General features: G+C 46.3%; 1 protein-coding gene across 3 annotated transcripts in view; it reads left to right on the top strand.

Moving 5' to 3' along the window:
• The first annotated feature begins 778 nt into the window (after window positions 1-778).
• The window catches only part of CDK17 (cyclin dependent kinase 17), a 112,223-nt gene continuing 107,001 nt past the window's right edge, over window positions 779-6,000 (top strand). For 2 of the 3 annotated variants that reach the window (XM_021922808.2, XM_021922807.2), the window contains exon 1: window positions 1,198-1,290. The gene's annotated coding sequence lies outside the window, so the exon portion shown is untranslated. Of the gene's footprint in view, window positions 1,291-6,000 lie in introns of all 3 variants that reach the window. The other variant, XM_021922806.2, reaches the window with a different exon arrangement.

Here is a 6,000-nt window from a genome sequence, read left to right as displayed (position 1 = left end):
AAAGTCAAAACAGTTGGAGAAACTGGGCCAACCTCTCGCGGCCCGCCTCCCCCAAGAAAACAAAACCTAACCCGTGCAACAGTAGTCCTTTCTGTTTTCGTAGCACCTTGTATTTCTCCGCTCATGACGTTCAGATTTTTATGATAGCTGTTAACCACCTTTCATCCCAGCTAGACTCTCCGTCCTTACAGGACTCAGCATATTGCCGGGCACATGATAATATATACAAAACACTGTACTGTAGTTTAAATGAATAGATGCGGTGTGTGTGCAAGACTGCGGCACTAGTACCCACGTACCCACATACAACAAAGGAGAAAAGTTGCAGCCATCAACATCTTTCAGTGTGGGTCTTTTGACATGGACTCTCTAGAAAGCCAGTGGAGAACCGTGGCATGGACACACCTTGTACAATAATTACTTGTATAACAGAAGCACGAGTTTTCGTTTGGCAGGGGGAAGTCGAGGGGCAGGGGGGAAGTTGGAGGGGCTGAATTATTCACATGATTTCTCCCCCAGTCGCTGCGGACAGGCACTATTCCGCTGGGGTCCCCTGGCCCCCTCCCGCCGTTCCCCCTACGCCCGTATTTAGGAGTCGGGAGTTTCCCGGGGACTCCCGCCCCGCCCTGCAGGCCCCTCCCCCGGCCGCCGGCCCCACCCCCGCCTCCGCCGCCGCCGGCAGGGGTCGCGCTGCCCCCGGCGAGCCGCTCAGGCGGGGGTGGGGTAAGCTCCCGCGGCCGGTCGCTTTTCTCCGCCGCCGCTGGTTGGATCGTTTCAATAAAAGTCTTTTTTCTCTTGCGCTCCCTCTCCTCCGGGGAACAGGCGGAGGCGTCAATCCGCAGCCGCCGAGTGCGAAAGCGACGCACACGCAGGGAGCTAACGCGGCCGCCTGCAGTCTCCTGAGCTCCCCGCGGGCCGCCGCAGAGCCGCGGAGAAGAAGGAGCCAGCGCCCGGCCGGACCGCCTCAGCCCGCCGTCGGCGCCCGCCCCGCTCGCGCCCGGCTGCTCCGAGGGGATTAGTGGGCCGTCCGCGCGGCTCGTCGGCGCGGGAGCCATGTTGACCGGGGGACTTGGCAACGCGTGAGACACCCGCGGCCCCTCCCGAGGCTCCGGACCCGAGGCGAGATCCGGAAGGTGGCTGTGGCGGCGGAGGCCTGCGCTCGGAGGTGCCTCACGTCTGCCGGCCGCTGGGACCCGGACCTGCATCCGGTCTCCGCGGGCGTCCGCGGAGTCGCTTCCCCCTGTGCCTCTCTTCGCCTCGCCTCGGGACCCGCGGTCCCCGCTCTTGCTGGTGAGTTGGCGGCCGGCGTCCGCGCCGCGCTTTCCCCTGGTGTCGGGTCGGCCCCGGGGCCGGGAGGCTGCGTGGGACAGAGGCGGGGGCGGGGGCGGGGGCTGCTGGGGGCGCGGGAGGCTCAGGCCCGGCCGGGAAGTTGAGCGAGGAGGCGCGGCGCGGGGGGCTGGCGTGCGCCTGTCATCCCTGGGGTCCAGCGAGGACCCTGGGTCGCCCGGGGATTTCCGGGGCTCGGGTGGGGTGTGAGTGTCTGCGAGCTGCTTCTCGGCAGGCGCCGACAGATACAGACGCAGCCGCCTCCGGTGCTCGCTGCAGCTTTGGTCTGCGGGGGAGGCCGGTCTCCCCGCGAGGCGGAGGACGGGAAAGAGGCAGAAAGTCCCCCGAGACACAAAGGTCCCCCTTGGCGGGGGTGGAGCTGGAGGCGCGGGCGACGCTGCCCGGGAGGGGAAGGAAGGGGCGCGGGTCCGCGGGAGGTGGGAGAGGAGGCGGCGGTCGCGGCGCCTTCAGCTTCTTGGAGACGCCGGGGCTATGCGCGGGTGGGGAGCGCGGAGGAGGAGGAGGAGGAGCCCGCGCGTGGGGAGCGGGCAGAGACAAAGATCAGGGCAGCGTCCTGCCGGCGGGTCACACCCCGGAGTGTTGGTCAGGAGCGGAGGTAGAGGGAATGTGGGAAACCCAGCAAAACGATGGGGAGGGAAAAATGGGGGGAGGAGGGTGCCTCGTGCTATCGTCTCCGTCGCAGTTGCTTTTCTCAGCTTTTTTGTACGCGATGCTTTTGCTCCCCAACTCAGCTGGATAGCTCCAGATTCCCTCCCTCCTATTACCCCCACACTGCCACATTGACTCTCCTGTGGTTTTTCCCCTCATTCTCCCCCTACTTTTCACCCACTCCTTTTCGGGTAAGCCGTATTTTGCTTTCAGCTTGGGAAACGTTTGTTAATGACAGGATGCCTGAGCTTGTTCTGACCCTGAACTGCCTTGAACTCCTCTCTTATCCTCCCACCCTTTCCTTTTCTGGGATCTATAATGTCACATGGCCGTTAACAATTAGCTTTTCTTTTGCAAAAGTGACAAAAAGCATTTAGCTGAAATCTGTGGCTCTCGCCTCCTTTATATGAATATATCCACCAAAGACACCTCGTTGGTCATGTTCTATCACCTCTTCGTCAAATTAGTATCAGGTCCTAACAGGTCACTTTCAACATAAAGAAGAGGCAAGTTTTGTTTTGAGACTTGATCATTCCTAGGGTCAGCAAAGTGTATTCCAGGCAGCCAGACCTTCAGTCACTTATCAGGAAATGCTTGACCTAAAGACAGACAATTCTTTCCCCAAACTTTGCTGTTTCTTTTTTGAGTCTGTTGAAAGATTTCTTTTAAAAGGCAAGTGTGAGAAGATCCCAGTAACAAATCTGACTTACTCTGTTTTAGACTTTCTTAACTCTTGGGCAGAAGAAAATGAATGGGATTTGAAGACCTTTGATACCTTGAGTAGACAGAGCTTCCCTTGAAACTAGAAATAAGACTAAATTAAATTTTAAGGGAAAAAATTTGCTAGTGGTAATATAATTGGTTTTGTTTCATTTTTTTTTTTTTTGAGTGTGAGGTTTTGACATTTGTTAAACGTTGGGGTGTTGCTTTGTTAATGAAGTCATTTCAGTTTTTGCAACTCTAACATCTGCATGCTTCCATAAACAGTGAGTTGGAACAAAAGATAATGCGACTATATTTAAGGGATATTCCTTAAATTCTTTTTTATGTTATGAGAGAGAATGCTGGACTGTAAAGAATGTTACTTTATCTGGTAAACCGTCTCACAGGCCAGAAGCACCAACAGTTTGGTTGGCTTTAAAACAACGCGAGTCTTTGAATTTAAGCTTATGTAAAATTACTATGCAGATATAGGTTATTTATTTTTACAGTGAAAATAAAACACTATTGAGGTATACATGGAAAGAAAATAAAAGCAAAGCCTGTTTGATGTAGGGACGTTAATGTTAATACCACTGTACGAACAGTCATAGCTTGCTGCTCACTGCCATTAAAGGGTTGACATATAAACATTGTGGAAGAGATTTCAGTTTCAGGACTAGTGTCTGAATTATGGGACTCCCTACCGCACCCCACCACTTAAAACATTTTAGAGACTTTTGTGAAATTAACAGGTCATATAATTAATAATTGTTGTTTTATGTATATTTATTGAAAGACAATATTGAGGATACATTGATTTTTTTTTTCCTGCATATTTATCAGTATCGAATTAGAAAATTGAACTTTCAGTGTCACTGGATGGAAATCTACCAAAAAGTAGCAAGGTTTCCGAATGGTGGGATTTATTGGTGATTAAACATTTTTTTCCTGTATTTTACAAGTTTCACATTACATTTACAATGAGAAAAAAATGTAAATGTAGAATTAAAGTCTTGTTAATACCGTAATTTGCCTATTGCTGTACTAAAAGAAGCTTCTATAAAATGTGTCATCTCATCCTTAGATTCAGGCCCGAAAGTAACTTTCAGTGTTAGGTATTTGAAATAATGCAGCCTGTCATATGTACTCTGGTTACCAGAATGAAAAAAACAAAAAGAGATACATATATAGTAAGGACACATGAAATTGGAGGAATCGATCCCCATTGTAGCTTCCTATACCAGTAGTCTCTTTCTAATAAGTCACTGCTTTTATTAAAAAAAAAATAGAAAATTTAAATTTTATTTGCCCTGTAGCATAGGATAGCTGTGTTGACTAAGCACAGATTTTAATGCATATGTTTGTTGATATATTTAGTTTTTGGATGCTAGTTCAGTCCTGCAATTATGGTGGAACGAGATGGCGTATAAAATCATTTTGTTTGCTTTGTCAAGGCTTGTTTTTCTCTTTATTTTCAGCAATATTTTCCTTCTTTTCTTTCACTGAAAAACAATGCAACTATTTTATTGTGAACAATGGAAGCTGTAATGGCAACTGAGGTAGCTATTCAAAAGTGGAAATGACGATGTCCCTTAATATTATAACAGTTATCTGTGAACACAAAAATTTTTACTTTATGATTTTATTTGTTATTGTCTACTAATGTTGAATATTTATAAGGCATTACATTTTGAATCTTTATTGATGTTTCCTAGTCTTTAGAAAATTTTACCGTCATGCGCTGGCATTCTTTTACATGGCATTTAGATTTCCAGGATGTTCTTTGTATTGTTTGTTTGTTTGTTTGTTTTGTTTGTTTTAGACTTTCAGGATGGATAATTACTTTATTGCTATGTTGTAAAAATTATATTCTCTAGGGAATTTTACCTATTTAAGAAATGGTCTGTTTTCATACGTGGGAAGGATGAATAGTTTTAGGTTCTTTTGAATTTTGAATGTATAAAGTTTTAAATAGGAAATCAGCATTTAAAGTATATTTCATAAAGTGATTATGGTATTTTGCATTTTAAATACAGAAGATAAACAGTAGGTTTATGGCACTTAAAAATGTGCTTTATGTAGCATTTTTGCAGTGAAGAAAACTGCCTGTAATAGCGAACCTAGTGTAGTTCACTAGCATTCAGTCTACAATGTTGGCAATTTCTTTGAACTGATGGGGAGAGGACCAGTTAGACTGGCTTTTAAGAGTTTATATTGTCATCAGTGGATTCTTTGTCATTATTTTGCTTCCAGTATAGTTAGTTGGTGGTTACTTTTGATATCTGTGAAATATAGACCTGGCAAGAGGAATAGCCAAGGGCCAGAAAAGTGTATTGAATATACCTGAGTGTAGTTTATTGTTCCTAGCCTGTCTTCCTCTCCCTGTTGGTCAACATGGAAAATCAATAGACATCTACCAGTAAATCTAATTAATAATGTTACCATCTTCTGCAGTAACCTGTGATACTGAATACTGTTTGAGGATGTAGAATTACAGACCTGTGGCATATTGGGATGAGGTGAAAATTATCTTGCTCTCCAAAGTCTCCTTTTGAAAATATTTTTTGATACTGCCTTAGTTTACTTGGTCTACTATAACAAAATACCATATATTGAGGTGGCTTAAAACACAGACGTATTCTCTCACACGTCCGGGGCTGGAAGTCTGAAATCAGGGAAGCACCTGCCCTCTCAGCTGTCTTCTCCCTGGACACTCTTAAGACCTTTCCTCCCTGCCTGCAGGTGAAGTGGGAGGGAGATAGGAGGAGGGAGGGGAGGGAGAGGTGAGGATGTCTTTTTCTGTTCTACTTAAAAGGGCACAAATCCCGGCATGAGAGGGTCTCACTCTTAGGACCTAATCTAAACCTAATTGCTTCCCAAAGGCCCGCCTCTAATAGCCATCACACTGGGAGGTTTGAACTTCAACATGTGAATTTTGGGGGTATACAGATCTTCAGTCCATAACATAAACTTTGTGAAAGAAATTAACGTTAATTAATTACCTCTGCTAGGCACTATGCTAGGTATTATTTTGTGAAATCCTCACAATAAGTGCTTCATATAGGTATTCTGCCTGTTTCCAAACGAAGAGACAAAGACCTTAGGATAAGTCATTGTTTCCAGGGACCGACCTCTATGGTGACATTGACATTCCAGTTTAGGCATTCAGACCACTACTCTACACTGTCTCCATGAGGATGAGATGTTAAAAAGTCAATGTTACTGTCTGCACTTTATAAACAGGGAGTGAGAAATTAGAAAAGCTCATCAAAATAAGATTTAAAGTACATTGAACTGGTTTTA

This window comes from Papio anubis, chromosome 9, assembly GCF_008728515.1.
Source record: "Papio anubis isolate 15944 chromosome 9, Panubis1.0, whole genome shotgun sequence".
Classification (NCBI taxonomy): domain Eukaryota; kingdom Metazoa; phylum Chordata; class Mammalia; order Primates; family Cercopithecidae; genus Papio; species Papio anubis.
The sequence above is the reverse complement of the archived record's forward strand: the minus strand, read 5'-3'. Positions and strand labels throughout refer to the sequence as shown.